Source organism: Catharus ustulatus, chromosome 13 (assembly GCF_009819885.2).
Source record: "Catharus ustulatus isolate bCatUst1 chromosome 13, bCatUst1.pri.v2, whole genome shotgun sequence".
In the NCBI taxonomy this organism is placed as follows: Eukaryota; Metazoa; Chordata; class Aves; order Passeriformes; family Turdidae; genus Catharus; species Catharus ustulatus.
Window position 1 is genome coordinate 19606750 of NC_046233.1, and position 20084 is coordinate 19626833.

Here is a 20084-nt window from a genome sequence, read left to right on the forward strand (position 1 = left end):
GTGGAGCTGTCCCCTGTACAGAAGGTCAGGGAGGGCCTGGGTGTGATGTAATTGTTCTGGCACTGACAACCTGCTGTGCTCATTAGTTCATTCACTACAACTGACGGACTGAGTTCATCCATAGGGTTGCCCAGATTAGGGCTTAGAACTGGAAAGAAATTCCTTGGACTCGGGCTCAGTGCCCCTCCAATCACAGAAGAATTGCTCATTATCAGTCAAGTGAGGACGCGCCACCTCAAACACTGAAGAATAATTTGGGATTAGTTGTATGAACAAGGCCATCTCCATTTTCACTGTGTCAGCTGGTAAAAATTTGGTTGTTCATGAATATATTACCCAATTGAAAATACAAAACTTTGACTAATTATTTTCCTTTCTAGGCTGTTTACTATTCAGATGGAAATCTGTTTACTCAGCTGGTGAAGATCACAAGCAAGTTGTAATGACTTGACTTTGCCTTGTACAAATAAAGGTGAGTATTTGAAAACAAAATTTAAGTTATTTTTGTAATGGGAGCCTGAATTATACACTGAATGGAATAATTCTAGTGCCTAAATATCCAAGTTTTGTCAATTTGCATATTCTGCCATTTGCTCTGCTCCAATGGGTCACAGCAGGATCATATATTTAGAATTAAAATAAATTCAAAAAGGCAGCAATTGTGAGCATTTGGTATTCATGGAATGGAGAAATGGTAACTTGTACTTTCAATGTAACAATTTGAGATGCTGCAACTTTTCCAGACAGGACAGAATCACAGAATATTCTGAATTTTCCTTCAGAAAAATGTTGGTTCAGTGGAAACTTATTGGACTGTTTCTGGTGGATCCTTGATCTTAGCAATTCTCCCTATGCTGATGAATGGTGAAATGAATCCTGTTTAATTGATGCTGTGGGTGGCTCCTCCTTGCTCATTTTCTCCTGCAGCTCAGGAAAACAGCAGGCTCACCTTTGGCTCTCTAGGCCTGTGCTGGTCAACATGAAGGTACACATACTTTTAACAAGAGTTTTGAGAACTGCAGCTCGCTCTTCACAAGCAGCTCCCAGCTCTGAGCACAGCTTTGTCAGTGCTCTATCCCAGCTCAGGGTGGGTCATTTCCCTGCATCCCCTCTCAGCTGACAGGACCCAGGCTGCATGAATTGGATTATTGCCATCATCTGTGCATCCTGGCAATGTCACCGTTCATCCTTCTGCTTCAGGACAGCCTCTCCTGTGTCTTCACTGCTCTCAGTGACTCCTGATCACTCTGGCTGCTGCTGCCTGACTTGGGAATCCCAGCACAGCATGTCACTCCTGTCTCCAGACTTCGCTCCTGTCCATGTCTGTTTAACGTGGTAGCCAAAAATTCCCTTCTTACTTCTAAATGTACTGATTTTTTACCTTGCTTGAGGTGTGTGAGGCTCTCCCTCACCCGTCTGCCCTCTCCTGCTGCAGTGCTGGCTGCTTTTGTCAATCCCCAATTCCCTGTTTGGGACAGCAGAGCTGCTGCACAGCTTCCCTGGGCCTCATTAACTCCTGCTGAAGTCTCATATTTCAGATGCCAGCTACAGGCTTTGGTCATAATCTTCAAAGCGGTTAATGGATCAAGCCTCAGCTACATTAAAGACTGAATTTTGATCTGTGAACCATCATGACAGCTGCATTTCCTTGGGGCAATGGAGATTACAAAGCCCAGGAGGAAGTGTGTGAAAGGGAGGAGCAAGGTGATCTTAATTGAGAGAAGCAAGGGGTGGGAAAAATACTCAGAAGATGTTGTACAGATCCAGACATTTCAAACCTGTGATTTCCCCCTGCATCCGAGCAAACAAACCTCAGCACCATCCTTGAAACAAATCCTCAGTAAATTCTAATTTTGCTTTAAAGGCAAAGTTCTCAAGCAGCCAAGTGCTGGGACATCTTTTCTCCCTTGTCCTCAGATGTGTAGCTGCATTCACAGAATGCCCCAGTGGTAAGAGGTTGTCTGGAAGCAGAACCAACGACAAAAATTAATGCAAAATATTCAAAAAGAAACAATCAAACACAGATGAGGAGTCTCTTCTTCGAGAAGGACTTTCTGTGAAGCTGCTGCTGAATACAGTGCACCATTTACTTCTGAAGATAAACCAGAGTTTTCATTCCCATTCTGAGTTAAAATAGTGTATTTCAGGCTCAGTGTTTATCTAAACACAAAGGTCCCACTGGTTAATCTCCCACGGAGGTTTCGACCAGCCCAGTGAAACTGGTATAAACACTTTGTAAAGGCTCTTAGTTTAGTTTATGTCAACTTGGGATGTGTTTATGGCAACCCAAAATACGCTATTCTTACACTCGACTACAAATGTCAGCCAACATCTTGCACCGATTTTGGCTGCACTGATTTAAAATAGAATCTCAGTGTAAACGAGGGTGACTTTGCTGCAAGCTGGAGCTGGAATCCATCGTGGCACAGGGCACGTCCTCCCTCTCGTGGTGGATTCGGGCATTCCCAAAAACTGATTTATTCGTGTGTCCCGAGCCATCCCTGGCAGCAGGGACAAACCGGCTGCTATTTCTGTGTTCGAACATATGGGGAGACAGCTTTATAAAGGGAGAATTGCAAAATACTCCAAGTTGTTCATTTGACAAGCGGAATTTATAATCATTTTGGAATAAAGTAACTCCTAAATTACCAGTAAACATTGCCGGTGAAGTAATTATATAATTAATTGATAAGGTACTGGCTGCTGGTATCAATTCACAGAATCCCAGACTGGTTTGGGTTGTAGAGACCTCAAAGCCCACCCAGTGCCACCCTTGCCATGGGCAGGGACACCGTCCCCTGTCCCAGGCTGCTCCAATCCCAATGTCCAACCTGGCCTTGGGCACTGCCAGGGATCCAGGGGCACCCACAGCTGCTCTGGGCACCCTGTGCCAGCCCTGCCCACCCTGCCAGGGAACAATTCCTGCCCAATATCCCATCCATCCATCCATCCATCCATCCATCCATCCATCCATCCATCCATCCATCCATCCATCCATCCATCTCTCTGGCAGTGGAAGCCATTCCCTGTGTCCTGTCCCTCCATGCCTTGTCCCCAGTCTCTCCAGCTCTCCTGGCTTCTCATTGCCATAAGGATTTCAGTCTTTCATCCCAAACAAATATAATTGCTGTGATTATTTCACTGGCACTATTACTGGGGTTTTTTTAATTTAACATGTTGACTAGAAAGGCTTGGTGCCAAGTGAATCCTCTGCTCTGGTGCTCCACCCTGCCAGGGCAGAGCTGTCTGTTCCATTCAGGGACAGCAGGATGGTCAGAGGGCTGGAGCAGCTCTCCTGTAAGGAAAGGCTGAGAGAATTGGGATTGTTCACCTGGAGAAGAGAAGCTGGAATAACCAAATTGTGGCCTTCCAGTGCCTGAAGGGAGCCACAGGAAATATGGAGAGAGTTTACCAGGGATGGAGTGACAAGGGGGAGGAATGGCTTCTCACTGATAAAGAGTTTAGATGGGATATTAGGAAGAAATTCCTCCCTATGAGGGTGGGCAGGCCCTGGCACAGGGTACCCAGAGCAGCTGTGGCTGCCCCTGGATCCCTGGCAGTGTCCCAGGCCAGGCTGGACACTGGGGCTGGGAGCAGCCTGGGACAGTGGGAGGTGTCCCTGCCATGGCAGGGATGGCACTGGGTGGGCTTTGAGGCCCCTTTCAACACAAACCAGTCTGGAATTCCACAATTTACCCATTCTGTACTGACCATATTCCCAAGTGCAAACGGAATCCGGCATCTCCCAATTCCTTCTCATTAGAGATGCATCTCCTTAGGATCCACATCCTTCCAGGAGAGTATGGTGCTCTAAACTGAGGAATGGCTGAGGAATGGGGCTGTCCTCAGGGCCCAGGACCAGTGTGGGCAGTGCAGGGGACTTCTGGCAGTGCCCTCAAAGAAAATGTGTGGGAAGAATAAAGACCCCACAGGCTGGGACCTCAAGGCTGGACAGCAAAGCCTCCTGCAGCACATTTTGGAGAGGAGCAGCCAGGGAGGGCAGAGTTGGTGCCTGCTGAATGTGTCAGCAGTAGGTTTGACTGTGACCTGCCCTGTTTCTGAGAACACTGAGCTCCCTCACACAGAGCCCTTGGCTGGACTGAGCCCTGAGAGGAGCAGAGAGGAGCCCTGAATTCCGAGAGATCCTGAGTTCCCTTTGTCACAGCTGTTCCCAGTGCTTATGGAACTGCAGTGGAGGGTGGGAAAGCACTTCAGGCCAGCACTGGCAGAGGATGGAGCATCTCTTCCATCCTGAGGGCCAAACAGATCTTTGATGACCTATTATATAACAAACCCTAAATGCCCTTCAGTGCAAAGATGGAAAAAACTCATGTGGCTATTTAGCTTTATTCTGGAGTTGTACATCTGGCTTCAGAGTTGGGCTCCTCCTCTCTGACCCCGGTTTTTCCTCCTGTCCAGGAGCAGAGAAGTGCCGAGGTCAGGCAAGGCCAGGTGACAGTGCAGAGATTGGCCCTGCTCTACCCCAGTGTAGGCACTGACTGCACACATGAGAACTAGACAAAACTATTGCAAAGTTCATCTTCTTCACATCTATTCATTCAACCCACTGACACAGACATTCTGGACATCCTGCTCACATGGTTTGCATTAAAGCATTATGAAATCCCAAATTCTAGTGCCAGATGGTTTTGGATTACTCTGCTTGTGTAAAGGGTTTAATTTGGGTGCTCGGAAAATGTAAAATACTCTGGTAATAGCTTTAGCAGGACTACACAGCCTGCATTTGCTTTATTCATCAGCCCTGCTGGCTGCCTTCTGCACGTTATATTCCCAGCCATGATAAAACTTCAAACATTAATTCAAATTTACTGACTTCCCAGAACAGACTCTGCTCTGTAAAATGTTTAGAGGGCTTGACGTGAAAGGAAATATTCCTGAAGACCTCTCTGCTGAGAAACCACACAGTGAATAAAAATAGCTCTCTTTTTCCAAATACACAGCTCCTAGGAATGCCTGAGCTTAATCCTGAGTGCAGACAGGGAAAAGGGAGAATGGGGAAAGGTCAGGCATACAGCTATTGCTCCTGCCAGGAGCTTTCTTCTTGCTTCACTTGATGAGCTGAATGAGCCTTTTAGCTACTTTCAACAGGGATCACATTTTTCAGATGATCTTTTCTTGGTGGAGCAGATGAGCACCGAGTATAAATATCAGGAGTTAACCTGAAATGGGATCTGTTGGAATTCACACATCCCGCCCTGTGTGGTACCAACAGGGTGAGAAGGGCCCTTGCACTTTGGGGATTTCATCCTGCATGGACCAGCACCTCTTGTACCATGGGGTTCTGCCTGGCCATTGCTCGAATACAGAATCACTCCCCTGATCCAGTCACACTCCCAAGTGCAAAACTAGACCAGTGACTTTCTAGGATATAATAATGAAAAGAAGCTGGATTGTATTTTAAGAGAACTCTCTAAAGTTACTCCTCAAACAGGATGCAATTTTAGTTTGTATAAATTTATTTGAGATGGGGAAGCCAGTGAGTGGCTAAAGAAAGTCTTTATCTCAGTATCCTCTTTTGTTTTAGAAATAGATGGCTTGTTTTCAGAGATGACACAGAAATAAGGGCATGACATATGAACAGTGGTCTTGTTCTCAGAGCAAGAACAAAAGGAGGCTGATTTGTACAGAGGGATTCCCCTGGCTCTGCTCAACACCTTTTATCGGTTTTCACTCACTCTTTTTCCACAAGTATCTTTTCCCCGAGTTTCTGTGTAAAACTCAGAAAGAGAGATGTCAAACAGAAAAATAAACCAGGAGTTTCAGATTTGATTTTGACAAGTTTAGTATTGCCAAGGAATCTGTGTTTCCACTTGTACCGCAACACCAAGCCAGAGCATCACTGACATGCAATTCATCCGATCAGTCTCCAAGTACTCCACAATAATTACAGTAGTTTCACGAATACAAGCCGCACGGATTATAAGCCGCACCCCCGGTGCCTCGACAATGTTGCTGTCTTTGTCAATAGATAAGCCGCACCCCGAATATTAGCCGCACTTTCGTTCGTCGCGAGAATCCGTGCGCAGCTTTCACAAATTGGCCAATTAGTAACAGGATCGCGGCATAGCGGGCTTTACTGGCTCGGGGCGGGGCCAGGCAGGCTCGGCCCGCTCATGGTTGCCGACGGGGCCGGGTGGCCCAGCTCAGCGCCACGGCTCGGCGGGGCTGGCCGGGTGGTGCTGCCGCCGCCGCCGGGCTCGCTGGCCCCCCTCTCCCGTCAGCACCGCCCCGCTGCCGCGTTCGCTCGCCCGGCTGGCAGGGCTGCCGCCGCCGGGCTCGCCGCCCGCCCCGCTGCCGCTTTCGCTCGCCCCGCGCCGCGCCTCGCGAGCGCCGCGCCCGCCCCCGCGCCGCGCCCTGCCCCGCGGCGCTTTTCGCGGCTCGCGGTTCGCGGCTCACGGCGGCGCTTTCGCGGCTCGCGGCTCGCGGTTCGCGGTTCGCGGCTCGCGGTTCGCGGCTCGCGGCTCGCGGCTCGCGGCTCGCGGTTCGCGGCTCACGGCGGCGCTTTCCGCGGCTCGCGGCTCGCGGTTCGCGGCTCGCGGTTCGCGGCGCGCGGCTCGCGGTTCGCGGCTCGCGGTTCGCGGCTCGCGGTTCGCGGCTCACGGCGGCGCTTTCGCGGTTCGCGGTTCGCGGTTCGCGGCTCGCGGCTCGCGGTTCGCGGTTCGCGGCTCGCGGCTCGCGGTTCGCGGCTCGCGGCTCGCGGTTCGCGGCTCGCGGTTCGCAGCTCACGGCGGCGCTTTCGCGGTTCGCGGTTCGCGGCTCGCGGTTCGCGGCTCGCGGTTCGCGGCTCGCGGCTCGCGGCTCGCGGCTCGCGGTTCGCGGCTCACGGCGGCGCTTTCGCGGCTCGCGGTTCGCGGCTCGCGGCGAGCGGCTCGCGGCGGCGCTTTCGCGGCTCGCGGCGAGCGGCGGCGCTTTCGCGAGCGCCGCGTTCGCTCGCGCCGCCGGCAGGGCTGCCGCCGCCGCCACCACGCTCGCCGGCCGCCCCCTCCCGTCTGCACCGCCGCCGCGTTTCCTCGCCCTGGCCGGCACTGCAGGCCCCCGCACCGCCGGGCTCCCCCACGCTGCTGGCCCCGATTATGCTGGGCTTCCCCCGCTGCCAGGCAGCCCCACCCGCCGGCCTTCCTGCTTCTGCCATGCTCCCCTGCACTGCTAGCCCCAGTTCTCCCGGGCTCCCCGCCCTGCTGGCTCAGGCTCCGCCGCCCACCCCCCACACTGCTGGCCCCGCCTCTGCCAGGCTTTCCCACCTCTGCCGGGGTCGGCCGGGCTCCAGCTTGGCTTGGGGCTGCCGCGGGCTCTCACTTCCGTGTTGGCAGCTTTTAGAATTTTGTTAATAGATTAGCCGCCCCGGAATATTAGCCGCACTTCCGGGTTTCCACCAAAATTTTGGTCAAATTGGTGCGGCTTGTATTCGTGAAATTACTGTACTTGTGGACAGAATAATTTTTCTACCAATTTATTCTTTACAAAGAAAGGGGAACAAAGCAAAACGTGAGAGTTTTGCAGGCTGTGAGATCCCCAGAGCAGAGGTTTACAGAGGATTTCTGGCTGTGAGCACTGATCCCCACTGCCCAGCCCAGGTGAGTCTCCTCAGCTGGAGCCCCTCACCAGGGCAGCTGAAGTGGCTGCTGCTGCCAGCTCAGTGTGCACTGAGAGGGAGCTTCCAGGGAGCTGGAGGTGGGGAGGAGGAGCAGGGACATCCCCAGGGCTGGGGCTGTGCCCAGGGTCACTCACGGGGATGCCACCTCACCTGCCAGCTGAGGACCCAGGGCCTGGCACAGCTCCCCTCCACCCCTGGGCTGCCAAAGGCCCGGCTAGAACGCGGAATAAACATCAGGACACTCTGATTAACGGTGGGATAAGCAAGCAGACAGAAAGCTGAGCATTGCCTGTAGCTGCAGGACACACATCTAAAGGGTTTTTAGGATGTGCGCTGGCAGAAATGCACTGGAGCAGCCCCTGTGTCAAAGGAAGGATCTGCACGGAGACACTGCTGTGAGAAGTTGGTTACATTCCCTAAAACCTCATTGTTTAGTCTGTGCTCTATCATTGTCCCACTTTTTAAAACTGGAAGGGCAGCAGTTCCCGTTTTCCTTAGTCCCATCTCTCCCACTGGCTCCCCTGTCTCTAGAGGCAGTGCAAAGGCTGACAGAGCACTACGGATTATTTACCCATGAGACACACACTAGTTAACATTGAGACAACCGAATAAAACTGATTCAGCGATTTCCAAGGATTTCCCTTGGCTCAGAAGAAGCACCTGTGACTTTTCTCCTGATAACTCCACAGCTCCTATGCTTCAGGGTTAGGAGCTGCTGATAGCTCTGGTCATTTCTGACTCCTGATGTCACACACAGAGCCCCTGGAAATGACACATTGTCACCACCTGGGAAAAGGTTCTGTGACCTGTGTGGCTTCACACCTGAGATCCATCATGCAGACAAGGGCAGAATTCAGTTAACCCGGACAAGCTTTGGTTCTCTGAGCCATGGACTTGTCCTTTCCCCTTCCTGTAGTCTCCTTGTGCATCTCCCAGCTCTTCCTACCAGGTAAATGCTCCATTAGCAATCCACCCTGATTGACTCCAAGGAGGCAAGGAAAAAGCAGCGCTGAACTGTTTCACTGAGAGCTGTTGTAATTCTGTCCACAAGGCTCCTAAACTAAGGTTGTTAAAACAAGCTTAACCCTAGCATGTCCCAGTTTTGATCTGTGTTCTAACATATTCTAGTAACTGTGGTTTCTGGATGAGTTTTTTCTAGGAATTCACACGCTTCACCAACACTCTGCAGTTGTAGCAGTGCTCAGGTATGAGGAAGAAATAACAATTTTATTCACCAGTACTAAGAGACTGGCCCAAAGCCCCTTTCCTGCCTTTGCAGCAGGAGGTTCCATTTCATGAAATGAAAATTTAATGGCGTGGGCTCAGACATTCCCTTTATAGCTGTACAGGGGAAGAGAACCCCGTGGCCAGCAGGTGAGGAACACCAAGCTGTATGATTAAGTTCTTCCTTCAGCTTGGAAGGCTGCCCAGACCCACTTTTTGGGAGCCATCAGGCCCAGTGACCCCAGCAGAGCCACACCTGGGAGTTCCAGCCAGCCCACAACACATTCCCTGCAGCTCAGCTCTCTGTTCCCAGCCCAACACCCGAGCTTTCATTACTCAGTGGAGTTCCCTGCCCACAAACCTGCTCATCAGGTTGGCTAATGAGTGTGTTTGTTTCTGAATGCTGCAGTGTCAACGTTACTCACTGCATGAACCCTGGGAACAATAGAGGGAGCAGCCAACACCCAAGGTCATTCCCAACTCCAACTATGAAAACACATTCTTGAGGTACTTTCCATTTGTTATTGCTTCTATCACTTTTCCCAGTTTGAAGCTGGCTGAGAGCTGCTTCCAGGAAAATAACCAGGGCCAGAGCAGATAATGTGCTTTATCCTGGTATACACTAAAGGCAAAAATAAAGTGAAAAATAACATCTTCCTTCTGTAAAGAAAAAAAAAATCAAATAGTTTCATTTATTCTTCAGTTGTCAGGGACAGCTGATTTTTCTCCTAATTTCACACACAACCTCCTTTTCCCTATCTTTTGCTAGATACCAGTATTGTGCCATTTTCAGGCTCCCAAGGATAAAACATCCTTCTAGATGACTCTTTTCATTAGTGTGACTAACCTTGGAGACAGATATTTATGATATAATGATGACTAGACTCCCAGCTGCCTGAATCTCAAAGGAAAATTTTTTCAATGAAGACTTTAGTATGAAGCATGCCTGTTAAAGCTGGTGATAATGATATGAGTCTCAGATGAGTTACTGCATATTTAACTACTATATTATCAAAATAGGATGGCAGTGAGGAAAAACAAGCCATACTTCTGAGTAATGACAGGCTTTATACTCCATTTTATTGAAAAACAAATGCTGGAACCAAATGCCATCCTTCATTTAGGTGACTCTATCTGCTTTTATCATGTTTACATTAATTCCAAATCAGTCCTATATAACACATGTTGTATCATCCACAGAGAATTAGGGATGTTTTGAAAGCCCATTGGGTGCAGCTCTGAAGTCCACACACACGAGTTGATAAACTCTGCAAATACATCAAGTTTATTTTCTTCTGGGGACTTGGGGCAGTGGTGGCCTTGCCAGGGTGGGTTTAATGGTTGGACCTCATGATCCTGAAGGCCTCTCCCAACCTAAATCACTCTATGATTCTTTGATTCCAAACCCAATGTGATATATAATTGGTCAAATAATCATGAAGCACTGGGGAAAAAATGTCTTTAAAGTGACGTCTCATTGCTCATGTGTGGGGTAATTCAAACAGCATTTCCACATGTGCCAAAGGACTTGGATTTACTCTGATTCCTCCATCAGTCCTTAAGCTCTCCAAAAATCTCTATTTTGTATTAAAAAATTATCAAGAGTTGGAATAAATCAGCCAAGACTCCATGTTCTTAATGCAGAAAGCCAAATCTTTATTATATATGTCATATTTTATAGGGTTATCAGAAGGCAGTGTGTCATATCTGATTGGCTGGCAACACATTTACATCTACTTTATTGGTGTGTACATGGTATTTTGCATATCTATCAAACCCCTCCATTTTTAGTTAGTTTACATATTTTTTCTCCTGGTTCTCATGGGACAAGTTCCTTGTTGCTGCAGGTGCATTTGTTTTTCTCCTCAGACTAGATTGTGTTAACAAACCTTCATTCTCGAAATAGCTTCACTTGGGAATTGTAACTACACTTGGAAGAAGTGACAGGGCAACTTTGGCAATTTAGCAGAGTGAGGCCTGATTTAATCAGATCTTTCTTTTATAATTTTTTTACCTGTCTAAGACACATCCCCCTTTTCATTAATTTAAAAAAGGGTCAAGTATTCTGATATTAAAACAGCTCACCCTTCTGAGGATGTTATCTCATTAAAGTTATCACTGGTTATCTGTTAGATATGGGATAAGATACATTAAAGACCAGTTAAAAAACTTAACTTAGCAACAAAACTTAGCAAATTCTGTCATGTCATTGACACAGGGTTTCACAGCACGAGAAAACAAAAGGAATAATGTCCAATGTCTCCCAGGGAAATGGAAATAAATGACCATTGTTTTAAAGTCCAAATAGTCCGTTAGCTGTAAATGTTGATCTTTGACATTATTGAATGTGCTCTTGGATCCTGGAGCAGGGAATAACTGCAGAAGGTTAGTAGGAACACTATACCATGATGATGACATAAGGCTTTTGTTGGCAAATTGCCTCTGTAGTTTGCAGCACAGCTATGTCTTGGCAGTCCTACTTCTGTTCCTGTTCTGGCCATGAAGGCTGCATGGTGATTAGGTTATTTCTCTACTCACTGGGCCTCATTTTTTCAGAGGTGATCAGTGTCTGATCCAATGAACACAGGTGACTGCTTTGAACCTGTTGATGATACAACACAGAAATATCTTCTCCTTAAGCTAATGAAACAATTAGGCCTTGCCATTACACATCCACTTGAGGGTCCTCACCTAAAAACCTTTACATTTTTTTTTCTATAAATATTGCATTATTCAGAGTTCTTTAGGAGCTAATTCCCCTTTCTTTATTTTGTTTTGAAAACAGCATGTATGCCTCTTGCTAAGAACATGAAGGGAATAACACAGCTTTTGCTGTATATGTAGTAAAACAGAAACTGACAGCAATCAGGAATAAGTCAGGTACAGCAATTAGTAAGATTTCAGGTAATACATATAATTAATAACACATGTGAAATTGGAGGATTATTAATAACTAAAATACTGTACCATCTCCCCAGAGTCTGCAAACAGCTGACAAACCTCCATTCAGTGAGGACTTGGATAATAATTATTTCCAGATAATAATTCCCAAGCTCACTCTAAAAATAATTCGTCTGTCACATATAAAGGGCCAAATTGCCAAGTCAAAGTGACTTGAATCTAGTTTTGATGCAGAAAACATCTGGGTTTATTGGCAAATTCTCTATCCAGGTACAGCCAAGGCTGGCCACTACCCAAGCTCCAATTGGAGGGAATTCCCTAAACACATTTTAAAACAAGACTCTTAAGAATAGCAGTTACGAGTAAAGGCCTTGGGTTAAAGACTAATCGAACCATCTAGTAGTTGGAACCCTCTGAAGTTTCCTTCAGGATAGAGATGCTTCAAACACAGCAAACTGCTGGAGCACTTCTGTAATAATAACTGGGAAAAAAAACAAGACTAGCAGTTCAGAGCAGTTCAACAAAGCTCAAGTATCTTTTCTTGGAACTCTGAAAAATACTTTAAATTATGAGACAGCATTGGGTCAAACCATAGAGCCCGTGCAGGGACTATGCAGAGAGTTAACCTGGTCTGAGAGCTGCATAGACAGCTAGAGAACAAAACAGAAGGATCCTGAAATGACACGTGTGGTTTAGATAATTACATAAAGAGATGTTAAAGCATACAAGAAGACAGCTATAAATACACTAATAACATCTTATGAATTATGCCTATTATAAAATCAGTGAATTCACATCACATAATCAATATATCAGTGGTAGGTTGTTGAGGTAAGACCTTTCTAAACAGGCATGTACCTATGACAATACAATGGAACAAAGGAAAACACTAAACCAGCTTACAATCACTAAAAGCTACAATGTAGAATCATCACTGACTCTTCTGAGTTATCTGTGGAAGATAAAACAGCAGAGATTGTAACAAGCAATCTTCAGCAAAATCAAGGGTGAACACATTGTATTTTCCTTATCTACAGACAGGTGTTTATCAGTGTTTCATCACAGCTGTTTTGGTCAGTTGTCTTATCTGTTAAAAGAAAACAACTATATATCTTACAATGCAGAAAAGTAATATTTAACTATCTTAGGTTGCAATGTAAGATGTAACCAGCAGTGTGTCTATCGCCATCTGTTAAAACCAGGTGGGGCAGTGATCTTTATCTCTTCCATGACCCACCATAACTCTGGGGGAGATATCTTCTGCTAATGGGCCAGCTGTTAAAAACACATGGGATAGTCTTCTTTATCTCTTACATGACCCATCCTACCTCCAGGAGATATCTCCTGTTAATGGGCCATTGAGTCCCAGTGCATGACTGATAAAATCACATCATCCCATTGGGAGATTTTCCACCCAGAGGGAGGAGCCAAGCCTTTCCTACCTAGATAAAATCTGAGACTTGGGACACCAAGGGAGCCCTTTTTCCACTGGATTCCAGAGGAAAACCGGACTTTTCCACATCATTACTGGACCTTTGGAGGAAAACTGCACCTTCTACAGGAGCACTGCTCCAACTGAGCCACATCTGTCACTGCAGGAGGATGCAGCCACCATTTAATGGGACTGCTACCAACACCCTGCCTGACAGGGTGTCAGGTTGTACTCTGACTTTGTCAGTGTTTGGGGTTTGTTCTTTGTATTACTACATTTTATTTCAATTTTCCTAGTAAAGAACTGTTATTCCTATTCCCATATCTTTGCATGAGAGCCCCCTTAATTTCAATATTATAATAATTTGGAGAGAGGTGGTTTACATTTTCCCATTCCAAGGGAGGCTCCTGCCTTTCTTAGGCAGACACCTGTCTTTCAAACTAAGACATTAACAAAATCCAAAATAACTCAGATTAAACAACACTCAAACTTGGTAGAAATTAATTTTGACAGAACAAAATGAGCTTAATAGATCTCAGCTCTAAAAGGATATCAAATTAATAGAATGTAACTTAACATTACTCAAAATCTAATAATACTGGGGCTTAACATTACATAATTTTACCAACACTTAATTTGCACTAAATAAAAACATAACAGAACTGAAAATTAATCACAATAAAACTAGAATAGAACAGGAAATAGCTTAAAGTGAAGAACAATTAAACTGGACATTGTCCGTACTCAGTAACACTCAAACTTAACAGAGGTTAACTTAACAAAATCAACTGAAGAAAACTCATCCTTATCAAATTAACAGAACATATCTTAGTATTACTCAAATCTGACAATATTGGACCTTAATTTTGCTTAATCTTATTAGCAATGAATTTGTAGACAATCTGTGAACAGAATGATTTTTCTGGAGGGATGAAAAAGAGTATGACAATTCCATTGTAAGTTTATGTAATGCAGATTCAGGTATAACGAAAGATTACTCGCTGCAAACACTTAGATATCTAAATTTCTAGCTTGTGGCACCTAAACCAGGTGCATGATTAAAACAACTTTGGGTGCTTGACCAGTAAAATTTTTTTCATGAGCTAATTATTTCTAAACTTTAAAGAACTGCTGCAGATAAAATTCAAGGTTATAGGACTTAGTTAAGAACTTAAAATTAATTGCTGTACATAACCTAGGGAGGAGAGCTGCGGGCTGGGTATGGGAGTGATTCTGAGGAGTGGTGTCAGCTCCCCTTGCCTTTTGGCCCTCTCTTTTTCAAGGCAGTGCCCAAAGTGAAGAGGAGCAGGATACCTCCCCCAGATGGCTGGGAGCTGATCCAGCCCACGCTGGACAAGGTGGATCAGAGGATGAGAGAAGCGGAGACAGAGCCACACGAAGGGAAGAGGAAAGTGGAGTCCCTCTGACCCATCTTCAAGATCCACCACCAGAAAACAGGTTACATCTTTGATCTCTTCCACAAGAGGAGAGCAATCAGCAGAGAGCTCTATGAATACTGCATCAAGGAGGGCTGACAAAAACCTCATTGCCAAGTGGAAGAAGCACGGCTACGAGAACCTCTGCTGCCTGAGCTGCATCCAGGCTCGGGACACCAACTTTGGGACCAACAGCATCTGCAGGATGCACAAAAACAAGCTGGAAGTGGGTAGAATCATTGAGTGCACTCACTGTGGATGCAGAGGCTGCTCTGGGTGAAGCCTTTTGCCATCAAACCTGTTTTTTGAACTCTGAGGACATCCTCCTCAATGAGTGCAATTACAGCCACTGGCTGTGATGGGATATTTCTGTATAACAATTAAAGCAGCAGCACGATCAACTGGATCATGCATAAATGGGGGGTGCTTTGGAGTAGGGTTTTGTGTAGCCATTTATTTTAAAATAAAGTTTGCTTTTCTGGGAAAAAAAAAAAGAAAAATAACAGAGGTGCAGCAGCTAAGCTGGGACACTGCACCTCTGTTCTTCCCCCTAAAACATTTGTGGTTGAAAAAGAGGAGGGGGAAAGGCAATAAAAAAACAAACTCTAAAAACTGCACACTGTAAGGAGAAAAATACTGAAAGAAAAATGTAGAAAATGCTAGAAAGGCACAAAACTCACAAAGTTTTGCGGGGGACCACCAACTGAAAAGTTGGATGGAAGCCCCTTCTGCATTCAAATCAGACTTTATATGACAGCGTTAAGTGTGCCAGAGAAAGCTATTCCTAGATTCCTCAAGAGTGCACAAGATTTTTTAAGTAATCACTTCAGAAAGCTGGAAAACAGAAGAAAATTATTTATTTATACAGAGAAGATCACACCTCTTAGGAATTATGAACTATACATTTATATAGCAGGCCATATGTGCTCATAAATAAACCCTTTTCAGAGACTCAAGACTTTGGTTGCTGTTCACTAAGTTAAACTTTACACATGTTAATGAGGAGAAGCCTAGGAAATGAAGATAGTTCCTTCCTAAGTAGAAGTCTTGCTTAAACCAGTGAAACCCCAAGACCTCAGTGTGGTTTTGCAATGTTCATTTTTATTTCTGGGACTGAAATCCTTAAAACAACTTGAGAACATCCCAAGAGAAGAGGAGCAAGACCCAGCTGTGTGCACTGAGGAGACAAAGCTGCTTCATATGTTTAGGATGTTGTCACTTACCATGAGCATTTAGGCTGAGGATTTTTTGTATTTGGCTGAATCAAACAACCAGCATTGAAAATTGTAAACAATATTGTAATTGTTTTGTACTGTAATAACAATTAGTGTTGTAAATTTAGCACTGAAAAATCATATGATGATACAATTATGAGGAGAAAAATATTTCATTTCTATTTAATTTATATGGAGTTGACATGAAAAGAGTCAAAGTGAGAGCAACTTATAAGAGTTTTCACCTGTAAATTTTCACTTTTACAATTCTAAACACCATATGTTTGCACTGCTGGGGAACCCCACAGTATCTGGAGGTTTTTTTAACCTTTAAAACTGCCTCAGCTGCATTATTGCTGCAACTTTGAACCTATAACATAATTAAAGCGACTCTATTAAGAGCATATCTCTCACACACACACCTTAGTCACAACTGTGATATACCTGTTCCTATGCTTTTCTACCTCCAAGCCAGCACTTCTTTATGACCTTTTACTCATCCTCAGCTTGTAGTTTCTCATGCAATTAAAGTGAGCCACACTTATTTTTAGCACATACAAATATTCTAGGAACTACAGAACTGTTTGTCATCTCTGTTGGTAGAGCCCAATTGTTTTCATTTGTTGCTTGGTGGAAATTACTATGGAATTCAGTTATCTTTTTTTGTTGTTGGCAATGCTCACATTTCTTAGATAATTTCTCCCCTCCTGTGAGTTATTCCCACTGCTCCTTCCTGACAGGCATATCCCTAACACGGCTTTGCACAGCTTCAGGTGAACATCTCTTTTTAAAGAGTGTCTCATCATTATTTTTGTACTTCTATTATTATTTAATGTAGCTGAAAGGATCTGTCAGGTTTATACACACATTTCAATCCGAGGTGGGATAACCTCACTTAGCTCACTCTTCTACATCCTCTGCACTATTTTGGGTGAAACAGTGGAAAAAGCAATAAAACAGATAAACCACTGTAACATTAACACAGATTTTTTCCCATTAGATATCTATCTTTCTGCAGAGAATTTATGTCTGAAAGGAATGTGGTTATAATATTTTCCATTAAGTTATCATGCTGCTAAATCTTTCTTGGCAAAGGTTGTGGTAAGGTGCAACAGCTCAACTGTTTGACAGCCTATTCCAGGAATAATGTAGAAGGGGAAAAAGAGTTCTACTCATTACTTCAGTAATGAGATGTTGGGGGGAGGCAAGGTTTTAATCCCTTTTGCTTTGACAGGCTGGAAACAGGACACCAGATGGGAGATATTTAATAAATAAACACTTCAAAGGCTCTGATCCACCTATAGCCAAGTCCTGACTCAGCCTCCTCTTACTGAAATCACTTGGAGCCTGGTCAAGTACAGATAAAGGGCTGATTTCAGTGCTGGATCCCAGCTGAGGATTGCTGCATCCAAACTAGGTTAGGAACCTGCTGCTGGGAGCTGTGGCAGTGTGAAAGGACAAGGCAGCTTTGCCTTGAACTCTCTTCAGTCAAGTCAGCCTAGACCAGCCCATTTCCTCTGCTTCCAGCTCTGGAAAACTTGGTAAAGCTGCTCCAGCACCTGGATGTCTCTGCTCTGCCACTGCCCTCTTGACATACTATTTTTTTCCTAAGACTCTCCTTCCTTCCCAGAATTAACTGGAATAGTCATGAGGGGATGGCCTCTCAAAGCCTTTGGTGTCCGCGTACAGCAGCTCGATGTCAAACATACACTGATACAAGATGGGCTGGTTATGAAAGCTCAAATGGAGGCTCCAAAATCTACTTGATCCAGCCCAGTAAGACTGTCCAGCAAAGAGGTTTAGTTTTGGGATCTGATCTTCCTCTGCAGTCACAACTGAGGAGATGCCCTGTCAGAATAGACAGAATGGCACAAGCATTCAACTGGTGTCATCAACATCACGCAATGCCTGCACTTATGGAGTCCAGTCATGTTAAATTAATAATTGATATTTTTTATCGCATTTGCAATAAACACTGCATAGAGATTTTTGGTCACTCTCAAAAACCATCATCTCAAAAACCATCTCATCAGTAAAACTCACATTTTGGAACCACTCGTGTAAGTGGCTAGGAGCAGTGTGAAAAGCATTTGAAGCAAGGGAGGAGCCGGGGCTGCAGATTGACTGCAGCAGATGCCTGAGGCCAGACAGCTGACAGCAGCCCCAGCCAGCCCGGCACTCTGGGGACGATCCAGGCACCTCCTGACAGGGGCCCTGCATTGGGCGGGATAACCCCAGGGCACTGCTCAGAAATAGAAGCAGCAGAATGACCAAATCTGCCCCACTTAGTCGAATCTCCCATATTAAGAGGGACACCAGAACTCCATCAACACTATGCACATAAACACCTCTGCTGTTCTCATAGCACAGTGCCCCTGGCACTCCAGGTTTTTGAGGTTATCCTAAAATATTTGGCGGTGTGTGGTGTCAGAGCCGTCCTGCAGCAGAGGTCTTTGCTGTGGCACGGACACCATCAAATGCTGATTTTTAACACTGTAGCCATTGGGCTCAGTGCTGAACTGCCCCTGTGACCAAAGGAAAGGACACCTGGAAGGTGGACCCAGTTCAAAAAAGGTATCCCAAGCAGCTGCACCCAGCAGGTTATCCCATAGGTTGTTTGAAAAATAACAGAACAGCACAAGGAGGTTTGCATGTTCTTGCCATGTCACAGGATATGCTTTAGGGATATTTTATTGAGGCACTTTCTCAGCACCTCAGCCTGTGCCACATTGGTTATGGGGTATAGCCTCATGGTAACTCCATCTGCACTTTTACCTTCCTGTTCTCATGGTACACCAGTGCTGCTCCAGGCATCGAGTCCTGAAGGGCGCTCCTTGCACCATGTAAGTTGTGGCTATTTATTCCACAGGACTTCCTGAATAACTGATTTCAACCTCTTTGGAGAAATAAAGGGATGATTGTGTAGCTGCAGTCCCTAGTTAGCAAAGGAAGGTCTTTTTGCCTGATTCTAAATGTGGATATCTGTGCAAGAGTCAGGAGCTAACTCATCACTCACATTATTATATACACTAAGTAAGGAATTATTGGAAATGTCATCACCTAATTATAACAAATCAAAATGGACTAAGCATTGGGAATCAGTCAGTATGATTGCTTCTCTTCAACCACACTGATTTTGCCCTGATTTAGCATAAACACTCTCGAGAAAAAGAATGACAATCAGCCAGCAACTGGAACTGCTCTCTACCCACAGCTCCAATCACTCCGAGGAAAACAATGCAACAACACGGGTTGCAGAACGTGATTTGTTGTTTTATTTGATCTTAAAATTATTTGGCTCTTCATCCAACGCTTCTAGGGATTGTGTAAGGAAAGATATATTGCTGAAACAACAGATTACCTTCAGCTGCGAAGGCACTGGAGCTCCTATGAGCACAGCTATTCCCTAATTGCTCTTGAACCTTGGGATTTTTGGGGCAGACAGCAGACCTGACATAAAATTGCATTTTCCTTGTGTGCAAGAAATGCAAGGACTTTGTACTCCAACCTTGTTTTCTGTCTCCTTTGTTTTCTCTAGGAAGTACTGAGCCAGGAACACATGTCACACTCCTCACTTTTGTTCTCTAACTGCAAGACTATCCTTTGCCTAAATATCAAAGAGAAACTTGCAAAACAAGAATTACAAGTTTTATGAAGATATAACAAGCCAAACTAATTCTTGAGGCAAGCACACAAACCAAATGCTGTTAAAAGACTCTCTTACTATCTGCCGGGGAAGAATTCCCTCCATTATAATGAGACACAGCTAAAAATATCCTGTATTATAAGAACACTGGAGCTGAATATGAGGCAGTACACTTAGAGAGGATGATTACTTGATGTGTCACCAGCAGTAACACTTCTTGAGTAAAGCACCCTGGTTCCACTTCAACTAAGGGAAAGTCCAGGGAATTATTTGAAGTTCTTTTAGATAAAGAATTTTGATTTGCTCAGGGCGATTTATCAGCTGTATCAGTCACAAAAACCTTTTATGACAGTAAGTCTACAGGTACCACCAAAATCAAGCTTGATATTTCCTGGGCTCATGGGCAGTTCGAGAAGCACAACTAGCAAAACACAAGAAGTTATTAGAAAAGTTTTATTACAAGAGGTTTGTTGGTCTGAAATTGAGTCCTATTACAAAGACTCAGAGAGAAGCTAGATTTTATTACTGAAGAAAAAGTAAAGATCTGATAAAAAACCATGATAACATATGATTTTGTTTCTACAGCCTTTGTGAGTGACATTGATCTGTTGGCTGG

The 20084-nt window shown here is 45.1% G+C and overlaps 1 pseudogene; it reads left to right on the forward strand.

Annotated features, from left to right (window-relative positions):
* The first annotated feature begins 979 nt into the window (after positions 1 to 979).
* Positions 980 to 14920, forward strand: LOC117002579 (annotated as a pseudogene).
* The last annotated feature ends 5164 nt before the right edge of the window (positions 14921 to 20084 follow it).